This window comes from Capra hircus, chromosome 15 (assembly GCF_001704415.2).
Source record: "Capra hircus breed San Clemente chromosome 15, ASM170441v1, whole genome shotgun sequence".
Lineage (NCBI taxonomy): Eukaryota > Metazoa > Chordata > Mammalia > Artiodactyla > Bovidae > Capra > Capra hircus.
The window spans coordinates 49,278,663-49,301,966 of NC_030822.1; the positions used below are offsets into that span (position 1 = coordinate 49,278,663).

The 23,304-nt window shown below is 41.8% G+C and overlaps 1 long non-coding RNA gene across 1 annotated transcript in view; it reads left to right on the plus strand.

Annotated features, from left to right (window-relative positions):
* Window positions 730-23,304, plus strand: part of LOC108637679 — a 290,898-nt gene continuing 268,323 nt past the window's right edge. The window contains exon 1 of the long non-coding RNA XR_001919236.1: window positions 730-1,013. This is a non-coding gene — a long non-coding RNA (uncharacterized LOC108637679). The remainder of the gene's footprint in view (window positions 1,014-23,304) is intronic.

The following is a 23,304-nucleotide window of genomic DNA, read 5'->3' on the forward strand; positions in this document are numbered from 1 at the left end:
AGAGATTTAGAGAGAGGGAAAGCATTGTTAGAAAATTAAAACCTTTTTTGTTTTTTTTTTAAGTATGACCTGAGCAGCAGGACAGATTAAATCTGAATTTTGAACATATTTTAACACTGTCTACTGGTGTATAGCATTTTGGAAAGACATGATGTATAAGTTATCAGAAAGAATACATTTGGGGTAGAAATTAAAAAAAAAAAATTCCTGAAAGTCCAAGCATTGTCACAGTGTGTTCTGATATACAGATGACCTTTATTCTAATCTGGGTTTGGAAGCTTCATCTGGAAAGGCCTTTACACTGGCGTTTAAGATGTGGTGTTCTTTAGAAAAAAAGCAATTTCTCTTTTCTCCAGGGGAACTGCAGTTTAGGACAGGCACAGAGCTGGGAACACAACCAAGGGCAGAAAAAAAAATTCACCTTCATGTTCTATTTGTCAAACGGACCTGCAGGTCATAACCTGAAAGTTTATGGATCGGTGAGGCCTTGTCTCTGCATAAGCGTGTTTTCTGGACTTTGGCTGGAGCTAAATTCCTGACTTCTGAAAGCGGAGTGGGTGTGGACTTCCAGCAGGAATAGCCAGTGGGAAGGAAGTAATATTCATTAAGTGTGTCTCATGCAAGCCGTGCGGGGCTAAGCATGCTCAGTGTAAATTCTCCTGTAGGCTGTCAAGCTATGTTTGAACCCGGTCCAGAATCCTGGATTTACTTTTTTTTTTTTTCCCACGAGGAAGAATGCTCGATTAGACTGCATTTTGCCCTGCTTTTCTCTCTCTCTCTTCCCTTTCTTTCTTTCTCTTTCTTGTCTCTCTCTCTTTTCTTTCTGCCAGAAGATTGGAAACAATATCTTTTTCCGATCAGTTCAGTAATACAATGTCCTTCAGTGTTCACACGAGCATTTCAGTGGAGAAGAAAAGAAACTTTGCTACCTGGGAACAGAAGACTACTTAGGTCTGCTAATAAAGTCCTTAGGACTTCTGGAGCCAGAAGTTAAACTTTTCTCAACTGTTAAGGTAATCTACAGCAAATTTAATTGCCTTTTCAACTAAGTGGGTGTACATCAAAAAAAATTTTTTTCCACACAAAAAGTATGTTTTTCATATGTTGGAGCGATTTTCCAAGCACAGGGAAGATATATCTTTTGGTTCATTTGCATTTGAAAGAACCTCTTTTTTGTATTAGAGGTTCTCTCTCTCTACCGCAAATTATGTGTTTTTCAAACAAATATTGTGGTAAGCTGATGTAGCCATAATGGTCTTGAGTGTGGATGTGTTCTGTATTATATTAATTCTTGGCGTGGGTTGGTTTGGTGAAAGTTATTGCTTTTGTTGCTGCCAAAGATGAAAGAGAGTTTGTTTTCCGTTGCTGTTGTTTTTGGAACTTTTGGTGGGCTTTGAGGCTGCACTGGGAGCCCCTTAGAGAGAGGAGAGCCACCTCTTTCTATGTTTAATGTGCATTTTTTGTAATGTTCAACTATAACGCTGAGAAAAGGGGAAAGGAGTACAGATTTTATTTTAGAATTAGTGTAGGAGTGGAACTTTTTTTTTTAAATGTAGTTTTGGAGGGAAAGAGTATTTAGAAAGGCAGAAACAGGTTTGTAATGAAGGAATTAAAATCAAGACCTTCTCGGTGAAAATAAGAAGTAAATTCAAAAATATTGCCTGCTATATACTCACTGATTTTGGTTAATAATTTTACTTTCTTAATTAAAAAAGGGCAGATCAGACTTGAATATCAATGGATGACACAGAAAACTCTGATTAGAGAGCTGCTGGGATCTCAAAAATAGCAAGTTGGCAAAGGCAGCCCCTTTAAAACATCCGAGGACTGAGGTTATGAAACCACATGGCTTCACGTAGGAACAGTGCATCCTGGGCTAAAGCAGCTTAATTTTATTCAAGAATTTTAAGAGTAAAAAGGGGATTTATTTCTTTTCAAAAAAAGAACAGCCAGACAGGGATTATTGATCAGTCAGGGATTAAATATTTGCTGGAATACAAAGCATCACATATTATCAATGTGTAAATCAGACTAGCCAGCTATTCAGGGGATGTAAATGAAAAGAGCACAGTTTCATAGGAAATCAAATGCATTCACACCTCTGCCCTTCATTCTCCATCGTTATGTCCCAAGAAGGGATGCTAGAGGTGGGGCAGCATGTGAAATAAGACTTTAGTTGGTGGGCTGACCTGTTCTTTTAACTTCTGTCCATCTGTTCACACTGGGCAGCTGAAGCAGTGAGCAAACTCAGAGGGAAGGGATCTCAGGGAGACAAGGATGAAGAAGCCAGACCCCACCAGGGCCGTGATCTGCTCGCTCCCCATCCTACAATTTCGACATAAGTAGAGGAGCTAAGTGGATGCATCTCAATCCACTTTCTTCTGCTCTCGGGGTTTTGATTTAGTACCATTGCTGCCATTCTGCACCTGCCTCTGTTTTTCATAAGTAAAAGCCTCTCCAATGCATAGATGGTGGTTTATTTGATATAGATCGATCCCCAAGGAGGTGGCCAAAGTAATTCAGGCTTGATTTGGTTTTTCCTTTCTTTCCTAACATGTGGTGTAGAGCTTGATGGGTTTAATTGAAACAACAAATCCTTTCTGGGATGGGAGAGCACAGTTTTCCATGAAAGTGTGTGTGTACGTGTGCACACCACCTGTGAGGCTTTGCATGGCTGATGGCATTTGTCTGGACTCAAGGACCCTCTCACTGTCTTGCCTCTGTCTGTGTTAAGAGAGAGGAAAAACACGTTCTGGAGCATTCTATACCTCTTTTTTTTCCTGACTCCCCTGCATCCCTCTGCAACTTTGTTCTCCTTTTCAGCATGGCCTGTGTTCTAAAGAATAGTATGGAAACCTATTGAGGCACAAAGGAAAATGAAAGGGTATGCATAGAGGCAGAGAACAAACAAAGACAGGCCTCTTCATGTTCACATCTGGATAAAATTTAGACTGTGACAAGGGAGAGTGAGTGGGAGGAAAAAAGAAAAAGTGTGACATCACATTGAAAAAAATGCATATAATTGACTTTCTGGAGGTTTTCTTGTCTCAAATGCTATGAGTGTTTTTGTATCCTGCCCACACCCTACCTTCTGGGCTTGGGGAAGGCAAGCATCATATCCTTATTTCACAGTGAAGCCTGGTGGCTCATCCAGAGCAGTGGCCGAGTTAGAACCAGCAGCCAGAGCTCTCAAGCTCCGGTTTAAGACTCTACCTATGCAATAATCAAGAGCAGTCTGGGCTGAGTTTCTGTATCTTGGAGTCAGTTTCCCCACTCACTCTCTGACATTTTAGATGATGGTAGTTATTTTGTGCAACAATTTCTCTAACTGAATCCCTTACTAGGATGGTTTCTTAACTTGGAGAAGTGCTTGCAAATCTTTCAGGGATCTTTTGCCTCTTTCCTTTTATCTTACCTTCAACACTACTCATTACAAGAGATCAGGCCAGTGTTGACATTTTCCTTTGACAAATGATGAACATCAAAAGATTGAATGACTTGCTACCTGAGGTCAGGAAGAGGATGGGAGTTCAGGTTGCCCAACTCAGGATCTGAAGTTCTAGACCATCCTGAATATAGATGGGACCCTCTAGGCTTCCTGAGGTGTAGGGATAATACAATAGGAGGAGTTCCATGATTCATGGATGTAAGATGAGTAGTAGTGCCAGGAACTTTATTGTTAGTCCCGTGGTGAAGGAGAAAATTCAGGCTGGAAAAGTTATGTACATCACCCACAGTCACACTCAGGACATTGGGGAGCTAGCTTTGAATCTTGACTGTGGGACCTCTAGGTATATGCCGTGTGGAGTAATGACAAAGCACATGGCCTTCCAAAATTATCCTATTTGTTTATTTTTGTCTGTGCTGGGTTTTTGTTGCTGTGTGGGGCTTTCTCTAGTTGCGGTTCACCGGCTTCTCATTGCGGTGGCACCTTGTGGAGCACAGACTCTAGGGCTCAGAAGTTGCGGTGCATGGGTTGAGTTTGTGTCACATGGCCTTACAGTGCACAGACTTTTCTGAGTTTCTTTGTGTCTCTGTTTCCTTGTATGTAGATTGGGGGTATCTAGCACAGGGTTGGCCATCAGAATTATATGAGATGATGCTTCATGCAGAGTAAACCTTCCAGTGTTTTGAACGATGCATGCTCTCATTGTTGTTTGTGTTCTGTTTTACCCAAGCTAAATGTCAGCTCTTCTGATTGGGATTCCCAATCCCTGGTGGCTCAGAAGGTAAAAAATCAGCCTGCAGTGCAGGAGACCAGGGTTCGATTCCTGGGTTGGAAAGATCCCCAGGAGAAGGAAATGGCAACCCACTCCAGTATTCTCACTTGGAAAATTCCATGGGTAGAGGAGTCTTGTGGGCTACAGTCCATGGGGTTGCAAAGAGTCAGATAGGACTGAACAACTAACACTTTCGCTTTCAATCAGCTCTTAGCTCAACTCCTAGATCTTCAGGATGGTTGTGATGGTGAGTTAGCATCATCAGATGAGTTAGGCATGTTGACTGAAAACTCAAACTGTGCTGAATGGCCCAAGGAGATAACTGAGATAAGAGCAGGGGTCTCCTTGGTCTCTGTTCAGGGACAGGCTGGAGGGAGGTCATTGTCTAAGAGGACCAGTGCTGTTGGGTAACAACTAGTTATCTCTGAGGGCCTTCAAGTGCAGGCTCCTAGCATGGGAGGAATCTTCTATGAAGGGAAGAATGGATAGTTTGAGTTATTCTCTGACCATGGGTCTGGTAGGTATAGACAAATGAGGGAAGGCACACATACAGGCAAGCCATAGAATTGTCATGAATTTGTTTTTCTTGGCCCTTCTGAACAGCACCAACTTGGCTGTTTACACTGATGGATTATCTGGACCCTGAAGCTCCTGGGATTACCCTTGGCATTGTGTTATCAAGATCCCCCAAGAGAACTCAAGGGCTTGTTTCTGACCCAGCCACTGCTTTCTCATTGAGTATTCTCTGGATAGAGAAATGTAAATTCACCATCATGGCATGCATGCATGCTCATTTGTGTCCAACGTTTTGCAACCCCATGGACCAGCCCGCCAGGTCCAGGCAAGAATACTGGAGTGGATTGCCATTTTCTTCTCCAGCGGTTCTTCCTGACCCAGGGATCAAACCCACACCCCCTGCATCACCTGCGTTGCACACAGATTCTTTACCAGTGAGCCTGGGAAGCCCCAAGTCCACCATCACAGGGATGCAAAATTCAGTGGAGGGCAGGGCCATTTCCCTCAGAACATGTTCAATCTAGCTGAATAGATGGTGCATGTAAAGGAAAGCACAGACTAACAAAACAGGTATGGAGAAGCAGAAGCGTGAAGTAGGCTGCAGGAGCAGTGGAGGATGCGCAGAGGTGTAATCCTCTTAAGTTCTTTAGTCGTGTTCTCCTTCAGATGCCTTGCCTTGGCCTTCAGCCACTTGTCCTTGCTGGGAAGGGAAGGTCACTCCCAGGGGATGGGGTAGCTGGGTCTCAATTTCTTGAGCATCTGTTATGTACCCAACACTAGATTTTATTTTACTAACAATCTTCGAAGTTCAGAATATCCATGGGAAGCTTGAAGAGGAGGAAATCTGCCCTGAGGGGGGAAGTATATGGTTGGTCCTCTGTATCTGCATGTTCGGCATCCTTGGTTTCAACCAACCAGGGGTTGTCTGCCAGGGTCAACTATACCACCCTATTGTACATAAGGCTTAAACATGTGTGGAGTTTTTTTTAAAAAAAATGATATTTAGTTAGTTTTGCGGCTGTGCTGGCTCTTAATTGCAGCGTGCAGGACATTTTAGTTGTAGCATGTGAACTCTTGGTTGCTACATGCAGGGTCCTAGTTCTCCTACCAGGGATTAAACCCATGCCCCTACATTGGGAGTGCAGAGTCTTAGCCACTGGACCAACAGGGAAGTCTCCATGTGTGGATTTTGGTACCTGTGGGAAGGTGGGGATTCCTGGAACTGATATCCTGTGGATACCCAGGGCCAGCTGCACATGGCAAAAAGGGTTCATGTAATTGAACAACTGAGCATACTTTGTCTTGTGTAATCGGAAAGCGCCCACAAAGCATTTTAGGTGGAAAAAAGATGACTGTGGTCCAGTAGACTTGGTTATTGAGTAGTACTTCTCCAGGCTTCTTAGATGGAGGATACCTGTTCTTGTCTAATTCTGGATCCATCACATGAGTTGTCCAGAGTTGGGCAAGTCTGGTCCCAGGAAGAGATAGTGCTTCATGCTGTATGCACTGCTTGCCTTTGGGGAGCTGTGGAACAACAGATAGAAGTTATCCCCCACTCCCCGCCTTTTGAGGTGAACCCAAGAGGAGGTTGGAGAAGGCAATAGCAACCCACTCCAGTACTCTTGCCTGGCAAATCCCATGGATGGAGGAGCCTGGTAGGCTGCAGTCCGTGGGGTCACTAAGAGTCAGATACGACTGAGCGACTTCACTTTCGCTTTTCACTTTCATGTATTGGAGAAGGAAATGGCAACCCACTCCAGTGTTCTTGCCTGGAGAATCCCAGGGACGGGGGAGCCTGGTGGGCTGCCGTCTCTGGGGTCGCACAGAGTTGGACACGACTGAAGCGATGCAGCAGCAGCAGCAGCAGCAGCCCTGCCTCCAGTTAGATCCTTAAAATTTTGCAGCTTCAGAAATGAAGACCTCAGTCATTATTAGGTAGTATCATGTAGTTTAAAAACAGGATTGGAGTGACATGACTGGGATTTGGGTCCTGACCCTGAAATATTCCAGCTGTGTGACTTTGAGTCAATTATTTCACTTCACAGTGCCTCAGTTTTTACATCTGAAAAGTGGAATGTAAGAAGGAATTCCTTCAGGTGGGAAGATCAAAGGTTAAAGTGATTTAGAAAAATGTAGGCTGCTACACAAGCAACTCTTTTACACCTATCCCCTCGCTGTTATCTCAGAGTTCTAGTGTTTCACTTTTTTGCTTCTAAAAAGCCTTTCTACCTCACTTACTTAAATGGTAGGTGGCATGATTAACAGAGCTAGACGAACTGCTTTGAATCAGAGGTCTAGAAATTATTTTTTTAAACAACAATGGAGTAGAGTTGACATACAACATTGCATTAATTTCAGGCGTACATCATAGTGATTTGACATTTATATACATTGTGATATGATCACCATGCCAAGTCTAGTTACCATTTGTTACCATTTAAAGTTATTATATTATTGACTATATTACCTATCCTGTATATTACTTTCTCATGAATTATTTATTTTGTAACTGGAACTTTGTGCCTCTTATTCCCCTTCACGTATTTCACCCATACCCCAAGCCCTCTCTTCTCTGGAAATCACCAGTTCTCTGTATCTGTGAGGCTCTTTCTGTTTTCTTTGTTTATTTATTATTTGCTTTTTAGATTACTTATGTAAGTTAAATCATCTGATATTTACTTTGTCTTACTTCACTTAGTATAATACACTCTAGATCCATCCATGTTGTCGCAAATGGCGAAATTTCATTCTTTTTTATGGCTGAATTGTATTCCGTGTGTGTGTGTGTGTGTGTGTGTGTGTGTGTGTATCTCACATTTTCTTTGTCCATTCATCTATTGATGGACATTTTGTTTCCTTCCCCTGAAGTCTCTTTAATTGCCCAAATTAACTTTACATTTCCTAAATTAGTGGAAGACAAAAGACTTTGAAAGGACAGGAAGACTGTATAGAAAATGTAGCCAGAACAACATTTGTTTGAGCATAAGAAGTTTCTGTATGCAAACTAGAAATTAACAGCAAGTCAGCGTACCAGACAAATTGTTGACACATGCATGTTTCCCCCAAACTCTCTGAGAAGATGGGAGAACCACTACATCCATTAGGAGGGCGACTTTAAAAAAAGTGACAAGTGTTGGCAAGGATGCGGAGAAATTGGAACCATGTGCACTTTTGGTAGAGATGTGAGATGGTTCAGCTGCTGTGGAAAACACTATGGCAGTTTCTCAAAAAGTTAAACACAGAATTACCATTGTCATTGTTGTTTAATCACTAAGTCATAATTGACTCTTTTGCGATCCCATGGACTGTAGCCTGCCAGGCTCTTCTGCCCATGGGATTTTCCAGGCAAGAATACTGGAGTGGGTTGCCATTTCCCTTTCCAGGGGATCTTCCCAACCCAGGGATTAAACCCACGTCTCCTGCACTGGCAGGCAGGTTCTTTGCCACTGAGCCACTAGGGCAGCTCTAGAATTACCATATGATACAGCAACTCCACTTCTGAGTATATAACCAAAATAAGTAAAAGCAGGATCTCAACGAGATATTTGTATAGCCATGTTCACAGCAGTTTTATTCACAGGAGCCAAATGGTGGAGGCAACCCAAGTGACCGTCAACAGATGAGTGGATAAACAAAAAACAATATATACACACAATAGAATATTATGCAATCTAAAAAAAAGGTGGAAATTCTGACGCATGCTACCGCATGGATGAACCTTGAAGACATTATGCTAAGTGAAACAAATCAGACATAGAAAGACAAATATAGGTCTACCTCAGTGATACTGGATATTAGGTTCCAGACCACTGCAGTAAAGTGATGATAGCAATAAAGCAAGTCACAAATTTTTTGGTTTCCTAGAGCATATGAAAGTTATATTTATACTATACTATAGTTTATTAACTGTGAGATAGCATTATGTCTAAAAACAGTGTGCATATCTTAATTAAAAATATTTCTAAAAAATGCTAAGCAGCATCTGATTGTCCAGTGAGTCATAATCTTTTTGCTGGTGGAAACAGTTGATGGCTGCTAAGTGACCAGGGTATAGTTCTGAAGATTGGGGTGACTGCGGCAATTTATTAAAATTAAGACAACAGTGAAGTATGTCACATAAACTGACTCTTCCTTTCATCAGAACTGGATATAGTATGCAACGCTGTTTGATAACATTTTACCCACAGTAGAACTCCTTTCAAAATTGAAGTCAGTTCTCTCAAACCCTGCAGCTATTTTAGCATCTAAATTTATATAATATTTTAAATCCTTTGTTGTCATTTCAACAGTTGGCACCACATCTGTCACAGGAGTAGATATCATCTTAAGCATCCGTTTTCATTTTTTCGCTCATCCACAGGAAGCGGCTCACCATCCCTGAAAATGTTTTTATCAGATTACAGCAATTCATTCCCGTCTTCAGGCTCCACATCTGATTCTAGCTCTCCTGCTCTTTCTACACATCTTCAGTTCTTCCTCCACTGAAGTCTTGATGCCCTCAAAGTCATCCAGGAGGGTTGGAATCAACTTCTTCTAAACTCCTATTAGTGTTGATAGTTTGACCTCTTCCCATAAATTACAGATGCTCTATATGGCATTTTTTTCCATTCCAAAAGGTATTCAATTTACTTTGCCCAGATCCATCAGAGGAATTACTATCTATGGCAGCTATAGCTTTATGAAATATATTTTTTTATATAATAAGACTTGAAAGTCAAAATGACTCCTTGACCCATGGGCTGCAGAATGGATGTTGTATGAACAGGCATGAAAACAACATCAATCTCATTGTACATCTCCCTCAGAGCTCTGGGGTGACCAGGTGTGTAGTCAGTGAGCAGTAATATTTCAAAAGGAATATTTTTCCTGAGCAGTAGTTCTCAACAGGGGTTTAAAGTTTTCAGTAAATGATGATACAAACACATCCTCTCTTCCAGTCTTCTTTGTTTCATTTAAAGAGCAAAGGCAGAGTGGAATTGACATAATTCTTAGGGTCCTAGGATTTTCAGAATAGTAAATGAGCACTGGCTTCAACTTAAGGTCACCAACTGAATTCATCCCTAACAAGAGAATCAGCCTGTCCTTTGAAGCTTTAATGCCAGGCATTGACTTCTCCTCTGTAGCTATGAAAGTCCTAGATGGCATCTTCTTCCAAGAGAAGGCTGTTTTGTCTGCCCTGAAAATCTGTTGTGTCTGGCAGCCATCTTTATTAATTGTCTTAGCTAGATCTTCTGGATCACTTGCTTCAGTTTCTATATCAGCATTTGTTGCTTCATTTTGTAAAATACTTTGAGATTATGGAGTTGGCTTTTTGCCTTAAACCTCATGAATCACACTTTGCTAGCTTCAAATTTTTCTTCTGCAGCGTCTTCACTTCTCTCAGCCTTCATAAAATTGAAGAGAATTAGGGCCTTTCTCTGGATGAGGCTGTGGCTTAAAGGAATGTTGTGACTGGTTTGATATTCTATCCAAACCACTAAAACTTTCTTTAAACTGGCCATAAGGCTGTTTCACTTTCTCATCATTTGTTGTTCACTTTAGTAGCACTTCTAATTTCCTACAAGAATGGTTACTTTGCATTTGCAACGTGGCTAACTTGGGCACAAGGGGCTTAGCTTTTTTTTTTTTTTTATCAAATAATTTTATTTATTTATTTTTGGCTGTGCTGGGTCTTCATTGCTGTGTGGTTGTGGTGTACAGGGGCTACTCTCTAGTTGCAGTGCGTGAGCTTCTCATTGCAGTGGCTTCTCTTGTAGGAGCACAGGCTCTAGGGCACTCGGACTTCCGGAGTTGTGGGCTCAGTGATTATGTCCTCCAGGCTCTAGAGCACAGGCTCAGTAGTTGTGGTGCACAGGCTTAGCTGCTCCTTAGCATGTGGCATCTCCCTGGATCAGGGAGCAAACCCACGTCCCCTGCATCGGCAGGCCAGTTCTTTATCACTGAGCCACCAGGGAAGCTCAGGCGCTTAGCTTTCGACATGTTTTCCTCACTAAACTTAAGCAGTTCTAGTTTTTAATTTAAAGTGAGAGACTTGCAGCTCTTCTGTGAACACTTAGGGCCCACTCTAGGGTTATCAACTGGTCTAATTTCACTATTGCTGTGTCTCGGGAAATAGGAGCTTTCCCAGTGGCTCAGACAGTAAGAAATCTGCCTGCAATGCAGGAGACCCAGGTTTGATTCCTGGGTTGGGAAGATCCTCTGGAGAAGGAAGTGACAACCCACTCCAGTATTCTTGCCTGGAGAATTCTGTGGACAGAGGAGCCTGGCAGGCTACAGTCCAAGGGTTCACAAATAATTGGACATGACTGAGCAACTCACACAAACACATACAACAAGACAGAATGAGATTGGGAACCAGTTGGTTGGTGATGCAGTCAGAAGTGATAGGAGGTTTATTGGTTAAATTTGCCTCTTATTTAGGTGCACTCGGTGGCACCTCCAATTACAGTAGTAACATCAGAGATCTCTGATCACAGATCACTGTAACAAATATTGAATATGATCATAAGCAAAAAGTGTAATACTGTGAGAATCGCCAAAATGTGACAGAGGCGTTAAGTGAATAAACGCTGTTGGAAAAAATGGTGCCGACAGACTTACTCAAGGCACCGTTGTTACAAACCCTCAGTTTATAAAGAACACAATGTATCTGTGAGGCCCAGCAACTTGAAACACAATAAAACTAAGAAAACAGGGGTATGCCTCTTGTATGATTCCGCTTACGGGAGGTCCCTGCCAAAGTCAAATGCATAGAGACAAAGTAGAATGGTGGTTGCCAGGGGCTCGGATAGGGGAGAACGGCCAGATTTTCTCTAATAGGTACAAGAGCTTCAGTTGGGGAAGGTGGAGATTTTTGGAGATGGATTGTGGTGATGGTTGCACGTAATGTCAGTGTGCTTAGTGTTACTAAACTGTATATTAAAAAACAGTAAAGATGGTAGCATTTGTATTATGTATGGTGCTGGTAGTTTAGTCGCTGAGTTGTGTCTAACTCTTTGCAACCCCATGGACTGTAGCCTGCCAGGCTCCTCTGTCCATGGGATTCTCCAGGCAAGAATACCGGAGTGGTTGCCATTTTCTTTTCTAGGGAATCTTCCCGACCGGGGGATTGAACCCGGGTCTCCTGCATTGCAGGCTGATTCTTTACCAACTGAGCTGCAAGGGGAAGGTATTTTAGTGCAATTACAAAATTGAGAATATAAAAAATTCAGTCTATTAGATAATTGTGAGGCCTGAGATACTGAAGTGTTTCATTACTGAAATTCAGCTGCATATGAGGAAGAAGGTTAGGCTCAAACTGAGAAGAAAAAGAGAATAATGTCATTCAATAAATGCAGTTTGTGGAAGTAACACACACACACACACACACACACACACACACACGGGAACAGATACAGGAGAAAAATAGGCTCTTGGAACAGAGCAATGGAAATTCCAGAATTTCTCTCCATGAGGTACTTAGGCATAGGGTTTTGTTTTGACACTGTATTCACATAGCAAGCATGGCACTTTAACATAGGCTGTTTATTTGGGGTGACATTTAGTAGCTGATACGTGGAGATACCAGAAGCCCTTCTGAGCATCCTGTTTTTGGTGGACCCTGAACTTTCTCTCAGATTAAATTTTCATCAGCCCTCACCTTTGTGAGCAGTCTGTGGTGAAAAGACTTAGAGAACTCAAGAGCAGTGGAAAAGCTACTCAATAATCAGACTGAGGGAGGGAGGAAAAATAACTAGCATCCATTCTATGCCTATTTATGTGTATTATCCAGTTAATCCTCTTGGTCGCCTCTAAGGTAGATCTCATGTTGGCATTTTATGAAAGCGACTTTCTTAAGATCCTTTTGCTGCCAAGTGGTGAAGCCAGGACTGGAACCCAGGTCCGAGAGAGCCTAAGCTTATTCTGTTGCATCACCCTTCAGGCTTTAGGAATTATTTCCTTAGTTAACTATCTAGGTGATCTCTCCTTGGCTTTGCTGTCAGCGGCCAGAGAGACGTCTTCCTGGAATAGATACAGATCTCGCACTTTATGCTTAGGGCCGTCCAGGGGGCCCCCAGCATTAGCATTCACGATCTGGACGTCGTTTCTAATTTTCACAAATCCTGGCAGAGCAACCTTTAGCACCCCAGAGGCAAAAAGCTCCAGACGCATAGGTGTCTAGGATGCGTCTTTTCCGCGTTGCTGTCTTGGGTTCAGGTGTTGGGATGAATGAACCCACAGAGCACCCGCCGCTCCCTGGCAGGCTGCTCTCGGGCTCCTTTGTTTGGTTTATGTATAGCCATCAATGCATCATTCCTTCTGCTTCAGCTGTTTGAGAATCCCATCTTCTCTATTGATTTCCCACAGAACGTTTACTGCTCTCCAAGGTGTGACCTGTACCTCTAGCTAATTTATTTCTGTCATGGCTTAGGATTTAGGAATGAGGGGGGAGGGGAGCGAGGGAGGGGAGCGAGAGCTTGAGGGGAAAGAGGGAGGGTGGCGGGAGCAGCGCGTCCAAGATGTGGGAAATAAATTCCGCCCTGGACCCCCCGACAGGCAGGCCGGCAGCTCCGGAAGGCAGGCACAGCAACCAGGAGACTTTGCTTGAAAATCTGCTCAGTAAGATGGAGGCTGCAGCCACGGGGTTTCAGGAGGCCGGGAATGATAGCAGGGCACCATGGGGATGGAAAAGCAAGGAAAGAATGTGTTTGGAAATAATCTCTTGCCTGTTCAGGAGCCAGTCACCCTATTGAGCAGGATGTGGTAGGTTTTTTTTTTTTTTTCTCTCTTTTAATGAAATGATGGAAAACTCTTCTGGGGCGGGGTTGGGGGGCGACTGGTGAAGTCCTATTCTCTTCTTCATTATGAGATTTTCAACAGCAGGGCATTCCTGTGTCAGTCCTGGCACTGTGATTACAGTGACTGACGTGTGCAATATTAAATCGAATCACGTTAACGTAAACCTTCCTTCCCCTCCGTGCCTAGAACAGACAGAGTTACCCTTTCCATGGTCTGATTTTGCTAGATGACTGTTTGAATGCCCACTTCATTTTTTTCTTCTTCATGAAAATAGCTTATATCTTCTTAGAAATTCTAGTTATGAACTTATACAAGGAAGGATGTTGGTTATTTATTACTTTCACCTAGATGGAGACACGTTTGTGAACTGAGTGGATGCGTTACACGTGAAGGGCGTTTTAAAGTTTTCAAATTTTTTTCATATACTTTATTTCATTTTTATAACAATTATTATTTTCATAGTTGTAGAAATGCTGGCTTATTAGCCCAGCTAAGATCACGTGGGTAATAAACAGCAAATGCAGAGTCTAGGGTTTCTGGCTCCAGATTCAGGTTGCAGTACACAACACCCCAGAAATGTGGGGTCACTTTTTTCTACCAAGACCACCCCCTGAAAAGCAGAAGCTGGAGAGTAAGAGGCATATGAGTCAAAATTTGTCCCCCCCTTAGAAAGGTATTGATGGAATGAATTTGAGTTAAACCAAACATGTACCCTTCTAAGCTTCCACTCATATGTTTTATGCGCAAGGTCAGTCCATCTGAAGTGTAAAAAAGCCTTAAGAAGCAGGGCAAAAATCACTAGTGAATATTTTTTCCCTTCTTCCCATATAGCAATCTCCGGTTGCACAGAGTTGGACACGACTGAAGTGACTTAGCAGCAGCAGTCCCACCCCAACTCATATACAGATTCTTTGTCATCCTTTATAGGGAGTAAAATAAAACAAGTCATCATTACCACTTTATGTATCACCAACCATTATAATGTACTCTGGGCTGAGCATTAGAATAGCAGTTATTTGTGAGGCTGGCTAGTGGAGTTCATGCTTATGTATCCTGGGCACTCTGCAACCCCCTCCGTTTTCCTGGTGTGATGTATGGAGGGGCTTCTGGGATGTTAGTAGGAGAGCAGGATGGTGGGGTTGGTGGATTGGTGGGTCTTTCACAACCTGGACCTACTCTAACTGGAACTGTCTAACTCTGGGAGAAGAGTAGCCCATTTCATCTTCCCTGCAGCTAGATAAACGATCTGCCTGCTACCTCAGAGCCTAACAGAGCCTCAGAGCCTCCTTAAAGAGTTATTCGATTTTTAGAAACAAAGCATGACAGTATTATGGAAAAGATTTATACCCTGAATGTCTGTCATGAAAGAAGGGATCATCTTGTGGATAAATTAAAGTGCCCCCCTGGTGGCTCAGACGGTAAAGAATCTGCCTGCAATGCAGGAGACCTGGGTTCAATCCCTGGAGAAGGGAAAGGCAACCCACTTCAGTATTCTTGCCGGGAGAATCCCTTGGACAGAGGAGCCTGGTGGGCTACAGTCTATGGGGTCTCAAAGAGTTGGACATGATGGGGTGACTAAAACACTTTCACATCCAATGTGTAGGAATTAAATATTACTGTGAACATCCCTTCAATAACTGAAGCTACTTTGGTTTTAAAAGATCAGGGCTTGAAAAGAAATGTGTACATTTTCTTTGTAGTCAGCAAACTATATTCCTGCCATCTCTGGGGTAACCTTCATCTCAGGACTCAGGATTTGAGAAGGGATGAGTAAGGCAAAAAGTAAGAAATGCTCAGAAGAAGATCATATTTGCTTCCACATCAACATTGTGTGATATGTTTTGCTGTTTCTCTCGCCTGGAGCAATTTTTATTTCTACTCTTATCCTTTTTGCAGACTGACTTAGGGTGATTCAAAAAGACTGAATTTTGAGTCCTGTTTCCACAAATTAAGTTGTGTGCTGCGTGGCTAGAGAGTTTAAACTCTCATGATCAATTTCTGCAAGGGTAGAATGGATATGTTAATATTGATCCTAACCTACCAGGTTGTCGTGAGGACCTCAGGTAACAGTGGGTGGTGAAGTGTTTTGTAAACTCGAAAGCATGGTACAGGAAATAATTTACCCTTTATTTTGAGTTCTCAAAATGTATACACAGTGGCGTCCCTGGAGGTCCAGTAGTTACGACTGCATGCTTCCATTACAGGGGGCATGGTTTTGAGCCCTGGTTAGGGACACAAGATCCCGTGTGCACAGTGATAAAAAAAAAAAAAAAAGTATGTGCAATCAGTGTTGTCTCCATTATCTGTGTGATCATGGTGGTGAAATGGCATTATGGCATCCAGAGTATCATTATTTAGCATTAGAGTCTCTGTGGGGCTATGATTTGGAATCAGCCTACAGCTCACTCAATTTACTTCAGTTCAGTCAGTCAGTCATGTCCAACTCTTTGCAACCCCATGGACTACAGCATGCCAGGCCTCCCTGTCCATCACCAGCTCCCAGAGCTTGTTCAAACTCATGTCCACTGAGTCAGTGATGCCATCCAACCATCTCATCCTCTGTCGTTCCTTCTCCTCCTGCCTTCAATCTTTCCCAGCATCAGGGTCTTTTCCAATGAGTCAGCTCTTCACATCAGGTGGTCAAAGTATTGGAGCTTCAGCTTCAGCATCAATCCTTCCAATGAATATTCAGGGCTGATTTCCTTTAGGATTGACTGGTATGGTCTCCTTGCAGTCCAAGGGACTCTCAAGAGTCTTCTCCAACACCATAGTTCAAAAGCATCAATTGTTTGGTGCTCAACTTTCTTTGTAGTCCAGCTCTCACATCCATACATGACCACTGGAGAACCCATAGCTTTAACTAGACTATAGCTCACTACTAACTATGAAATACAAGCCTTGTCCTTTCTTGGCGTTACCTCCCCTCGTATTTTCTAAATATCCTGCCACTTTGCTTTGAGAGTTCATGCAGCCCTCATATCCACTTCTGTTTATCTTTGGAGGTTTGCCTGGGAAGATCTTTAGTTTAAATCTCCTCATCAGCGGAATTCCATCTCACTCCTCCCGGAGTTTGCACAGTTATTGGAGCACAGTGGGATGGGGTGGGCTGGGCAGGATGCAGAGAGAACCACTGCTACGAGGGGAGGCTGAGTTTCAGACACCTCCATTCTCAAGTTGGAATGGTTTGTCTAATAAAAATTAAGAACACATACATTTTAAGTCTGATAACTCAATGGAGTTCTACCATGTGATGGATTAGCTAGCTGGTAGACTAATATGAGACTCTATGAACCGTTTATACAATTGTGTATTTGGGAAAATGCTTTGTGAATTACAAGGACTGACAGACAAATGTATATTTAGAGCTAAACTTAGTTGTGACTTGAGGCCTTTCTTGTCCTGAATATGAGAACCTTTCTTCCAAATTTATTTTGTAGACCTATTTTATACTCCGTGTTGTGAGTAGTGACTGGGTTAGTGTGAGTAGCTGGATGAACACTGATGCTGGGGTGGATGGAAAGGGGAGGGTCCAATTGTAGACCTATTTTATACTCAGTGTTGTGAGTAGTGACTGGGTTAGTGTGAGTAGCTGGATGAATGCTGATACTGGGGTGGATGGAAAGGGGAGGGTCCAATTGTAGACCTATTTTATACTCAATGTTGTGAGTAGTTACTGAGTTAGTGTGAGTAGCTGGATGAACACTGATGCTGGGGTGGATGGAAAGGGAAGGGTCCCATCCTGGTTCTGTCATTTGCCAGCTGTGACACTGGACAGCTACTTATGCTGTTTATTTCTCAGATTCCTCACCTAAATAAAGATGTTGATAATAGAACTCAATTCCCAAGGTGGTTATTGTTAGAAGGAAAAAAAAAACAGTTTGGGGAGGGTGGGATGAATTGGGAGATTGGGGTTGGCGTATATACACTGCTGATACCATGTATAAAATAGATAGCTAGTGAGAGCTTACTGTATAGCTCAGGGAATTCTACTTAAGGCTCTTTGGTGTCCTAAATGGGAAGGAAATCCACAAGAGAGGGGACCTATGTATACGTATAGCTGATTCACTTTACAGTAGAGACTAACACAACACTGTAAAGCAACTGTACTCCAGTAACAATTAATCAGAGATTAACAATTAGAAATTAATAAAAATTAAAAAGAGAAAACTACAGCTTATATGAAGAGAGTTGTTATCCTGACTTCACACAGTATTCAGACAGCTTTCCATTTTGTTGAACGGATGATGACTGGCTTCGGAGCGAGGACTCTTAAGAGTATGTTCACTGATAGCAGGGAGCTCAGAAATTACCATGGGTGCTTTAGGGGCACATAGGAGTTGACTAAACTGGTATATACATACAGTGGAATGGGCATTGTTGTTTTGTCTCTCAGTTGTGTCTGACTGCGACCCCACAGACTGTAGCCCCCAGGCTCCTCTGTCCGTGGGATATCCCGGGCAAGAATACTGGAGTGGGTTGCTGTTTCCTTCTCCAGATCTTCCCGACCCAGGGATCACACCGACATCTCCTGCACTGGCAGGTGGACTCCTTACTGCTAAGCCACGAGAGAAGCCCTTACAATGAAATGTTAGTCAAGCATGAAAGGAAACATGACAGTGATACATGCTACCACTGTGGATAAACCTTGAAAATATTATAGTAAGTGGAAGTCAGTCTCCAAAGCTTCCCTGTTATATGGTTCCATGTGTACGAAATATCCAGAATGGGTGAATCTGCAGAAGCAGAAAGCAGATAGGTGGTTGCCAGGGGCTGAGAGGAGGGAGAGGTAACAGAGTGGTATGAGATTTTCTTTGAAGATGATATCAATGTTTTAGAATGAGATAGAGGTGATGGTGACACAGTACAGTGAATGTACCAAATATCACTGGATTTAAAACGGTTAATTTTATGTTATGTGCAGTTTTAAAAAATGCTATGGAAGAAGAAAGCCACCTAAATAAGTTGACTGTCTAGGAAGACTTCCTGACTATAATTTATATACTCTTGGTCATTTGCTAAGTCTGTGAAGACAGTCTGTTTTATTTCCTTACTTTTTTTTTTTTTGCCTCTTGTAGTCCTATCTTAAGACCTTGGTTCTCTGTCCCTCCATGAAGACTCAGTTTCTGTTTGAGTCACTTCTTTCATTCACTTCCTGACTCACTCATTCACCTGGTGTCCAGGAGAATGACAATTAATAGGTGATCTGGGACAGAGGATAGCTGGCCCTGCTGTGTAACCTTGGCAAGCATCTTAACTTCTCTGGTCTTAGGGAGATATCAACGAGATCATGTCTTGGCATTCTTTCAGTTTTAAATTTCTAGATTTAAGAAATAAGGGATGCATTATTAGGGTTACTTTAAATAGTCTGTCAGCTAAATTCTCTGATTCTTTTACTTTCAATTCATTTATCAATCTATCTAGACAGAAAAAAAATAAATTACAGTTAGAATGAGCCTCCTCTTTTTCATTAGACCTCAGTAACGAGGAGAATATTCATCTCCATGACTGGAGTAAAACTTCTTTGACCATGGGAAAACTTTCTTCTTTTTTTTTTAAGGATTAAAAATGCTCAAGGCATGAAACTCATCTACTTTTCTTAAGGTTTGAAAAGCATCAAAAATGATTTTTTCTCTTTGATTATAATATATTACAAAAAACAGATGCTGCAATAACTTAATAGCCCATCAAAACACTATCTTCAAGGGTCATTTAGTATTTCCATGATAAATTGCTATTTTTAGAAGCTTATGTAACCAAACAAAGAATGTGTTCTTGGCTATGGCCATGAAGACAAGTTATTATCGTGGGAGGGACAAAGGAATCTGAGAGGCTCATGAGAGACGGAGCCAATTGCAGGGAACAGTTTATAGAGCGCCCTTTCTTCTGGGTCTCCAGTTTCTGCAATCAGGATAACTCAGTGCCTCTCAGAGCCATTTTCATTTTTGAAGTGCTCTTTCACCATTAGCTAATAAATACACATCAATGAATTTTCTTCCGCATCTTGGAAGTTGGGGGAAAAAGAAAATCGCTTTCTATCTTGTGAGTATTATTCCCCATGGAGTGTCCCTTCTCATGCTCCTAATGGAAACAAGAAATAAATTATACCTACCTTTCTGAAAGGGCCAAAGACCACCATTCTTTCCGTAGAGAGCACCTGGAAATTTGCATCAGATATTAATGACCTTTAGTAACTACCTCACTGTCGTAGCAGAGGGAATGTCTGTCTCCCATTATCATGCTCTATTCTCATGAGGACAGTTGAGTGGAAAGATGCTTTGGGGGGTCTTCTCAGGGAGCTGTGTGTACAGAGTTGAGCTAAGGGAGGGTGGGGTCTGAGCGTGGGTTTCCAATGGACTTCATATCTCCAATTTCTAGGGTCAAAAAGTTATGGTTTTGGAATTTTATTTTCTTTTGTATTATCTATGTTTCTCCTCCCCTATATCAACTTCATTCCATTTAGACTTGGCTGTGAGTTTCAGTTTCTGCTGTGGTGAATTGCACCACATATACGTAAAGCTGCTCCAAGACTTTTCTAGCTGCATGTGGGTTTTGAGGAAGACAATCTGATTTATAGCATGAGCTATGTCTTACTGGGTTTCTGTTGTCTTATGGTCTAAAGTAATGCCATCCAACAGACATAGAATATAAACCACACCATGAGCCATTTATAATTTTAAAGGTTATGGTAACTATGTTAAAAATGAAAATAAAGAGGTGAAATTAATTTTGATAATATATTTTACTTAATTCAGCATATTCAAAAGTTTATTACTTCCATATCTAATCAGTATAAAAGTTGAGATATTTGACATTTTAAAAACCAAACTGATGAATTCTTTTTTTTTTTTTGAGGTTAAAAAATCTTTATTTGAACTGCACCATTCACCATTATTGGTCACTCCGTTATCCATGAAACTCATTTTTTTTTTTTCATGGCAGTTGTGATACCATTCTCTTTTTTTGAACTATATACTCAATATTTTTACTGTTTTAATTTTATCAAAGTATAGTGTTACCAAAATGATGAATTCTGATGTGTCTTTTATACTGACAACATCTTATACAACCATCTCATTTTGGACTAGCCATATTTCATGTGTCTTATAGCTACAGTATTGGACAGCATGTAGTCATAGTAGATGATATATTAACAAATATTTTAAAATTAGAAGTAGTTCTGAATTATTTATTACACACTGAAGTTCTCATATAAATTGCTATAAGTTTTGTCTTCAGGGCTTTCTCTTTATAAAGTAATCATTGTTTTATTTTTTTCAGGAATGGGGGGATATTAAAAGATTCTAGTGTTTATCTACAGGAAAGGGGTTAATGTGTGTTCTCTCAAACCTACCATTCATTCTGGAATTAAGATAGCATCAGTGAATTATGATCCCATCCTCCCTATTTCGCTTTATGTTTTGCTGTACCTTGACCTCAGAACTACCTGTGAGCCAAGAAATGCCAAGACTGTTGATTTTAGATTGAGATCAGGATTTGGCCATGTTTGACTGGAGCCCCGTCTTACATTGTTGCTGTACTTGAAGTGGTTTGCACACACAGTCTTAGTTTTTTGGTGCCATCATCCTCCAAAATAATTTTCTGTGCTTACTTTTTTTTTCTTTTTTTTATGGATATGAACTTTATTTTTTTAATGTAAAAATGATTTTATTTATTTTTATTTCTGATTGCACTGGGTCTACATTGCTTTGCTCTCCCAAGTTGTGGCGAGAGGGGGCTACTCTTTGTTGTGGGGTGCAGGTATCTCATTGCGGTAGCTTCTCTTTCTGTGGCGCACAGGCTCTAAGCAAGCAGGCTCAATAGCTGTGGCCATGGGCTTAGTTTCCCCGTGGCACGTGGAATCTTCCTGGACGTGGGGTTGAACCCACGTCCCCTGCATTGACAGGAGGGTTCCCATCCACTGAGCCACCAAGGAAGTCCTTTCTGTGCTTATTTTTCTGTGGTTGTGTTCTCATGACAAAAAAGTATACTTTGTAGACTTGTAGCTTCTCACCTTAACTGAAGGAATTCCAGTGGGCAGCAGCCACAACCAACGGAGGCAGAGACACTAAGGTGGCTACAAATCACTTCCCAAAGGCTGGGCATCCCCATTTTTGGGCCAGGTGTCTCATTCTGAGGGAGAGGGATATCGCAAATAATTGGTCTGTCTCTCATTCCATTGGCATTTCCATCCGTCTACGTAAGAGTGATGGTTAATGGCGATAACTGTTCATCCTTGAACATCAACAAGGAGCTGTGGTGGGTGTGACGAGAAGCGAAATGGAGGTGGCATCCTCCTTGCCCCTGAAGAGCTTAGCCTGATCGCAAAGAAGAGATGACATACGGAGTCCTAGTCGAGGTTCTCAGGTGTTGGAGCCGAGGTATCACAAGGGTATGAGGTGACCCTGAGGTCCTGAACAGGGGTTCCCAACCTCCAGAATCTAATGCCTGATGATCTGAGGTGGAGTTGATGTAACAGTAATACAAATAAAGTGCATAATCAATGTAATGTGCTTGAATAATCCCCAAGCCCCTGCCCTGGTCCTCAGAAAAACTGTCTTCCACAAAAATGGTCCCTGGTGCTAAAAAGGTTGGGGACCACTGCTGTCAGATACAGTGAACAAGCATTTATTAAGGACTGTTTCATTCCAGGAGACTGCCTAGGTGTCAGTGACAAGGTGAAGACAGTCTTTTTCCTACCAATATCCTGATCTACTGTGAGATAAGGGTGAAAAAACCACCTGCAGTGCCATGGATATGATATAATGGAAAATATATTATATAGTTAATGGAGACTATATTATATTATATATAATATATCACATGATATAATGTGATATAATGGAGAAACAGAACTACAGAAAGACAGAGGAAGCAGAGAGTAAGACCTCCAGTCTAAGCTGCGGTCTCGTCTTCAGAGGTAAGGATGATGGGGCTGACTTTCAACACAGGAGTTCATGGGCAGGAAAGGGAGATGGAAGCAGCCTGAAGAGAAAGGGGTAGGAGGGAAGGTGAAGGTGGTTCTGGAGCTGGTGAGCCCTGGAGAAAAGTCACACCTGGGCACGTTGTGATCTCAACTGTCTTAGGATGTTTGATTCAAATGCTGCTTGTGTTATGTTCATGGATGTTGAAAAAATTATTAAAAGTTCCTAAGGATGGATAATTCATTTTTTCATGATTATTTAAAAAGTACCACATCAAGGACTGTTTTGGTTTTAGTTGCTATAATAGTGAGGATCCATGTCATGGTGGTTAAGAGCAGACTCTGGAAGTTGAAGTGTATATAGATTCACATCCCAGCTCTGCCAGTTAAAACTGTGCTACTTAACCCCTCTGTCCTTCAGTGTCTTCATCTGTAATAGGAGAAATAATAATAGCACCTCTCTCAAAGATTGTTCTTAGTCATGAGTTAAGATTTTGGAAGGGCATAGAAGAGAGTCTGCTTCAATATAAGTATCCTAAACGCTTGTTAAATGAAGGCGCTACACAAAGTTCTAGTGGCTGGTGATGGCAGAGAGTTTTCTGGGTGAGTGGTGTGTGATCAGGACATTGTGCGTGTGTGTGTGCACGTGTGCATGTGTGTGTGTTTGATAGAGTGAATTTGTTTGTTGTCCACCTGGTCTGAATTCATCCATGATGTTCACTGACGTGAATGACGATTGCTGTAGGCAGCCCTGCCTTGGGACTGTACATGTTTTATATTTTACTTTAGCCTGTGCTATAAAAACACTTTTAGTTCAGAATATCTAAATGATCCACTTCAAAAAAAAAACTTGCATATAAAATATTCAAA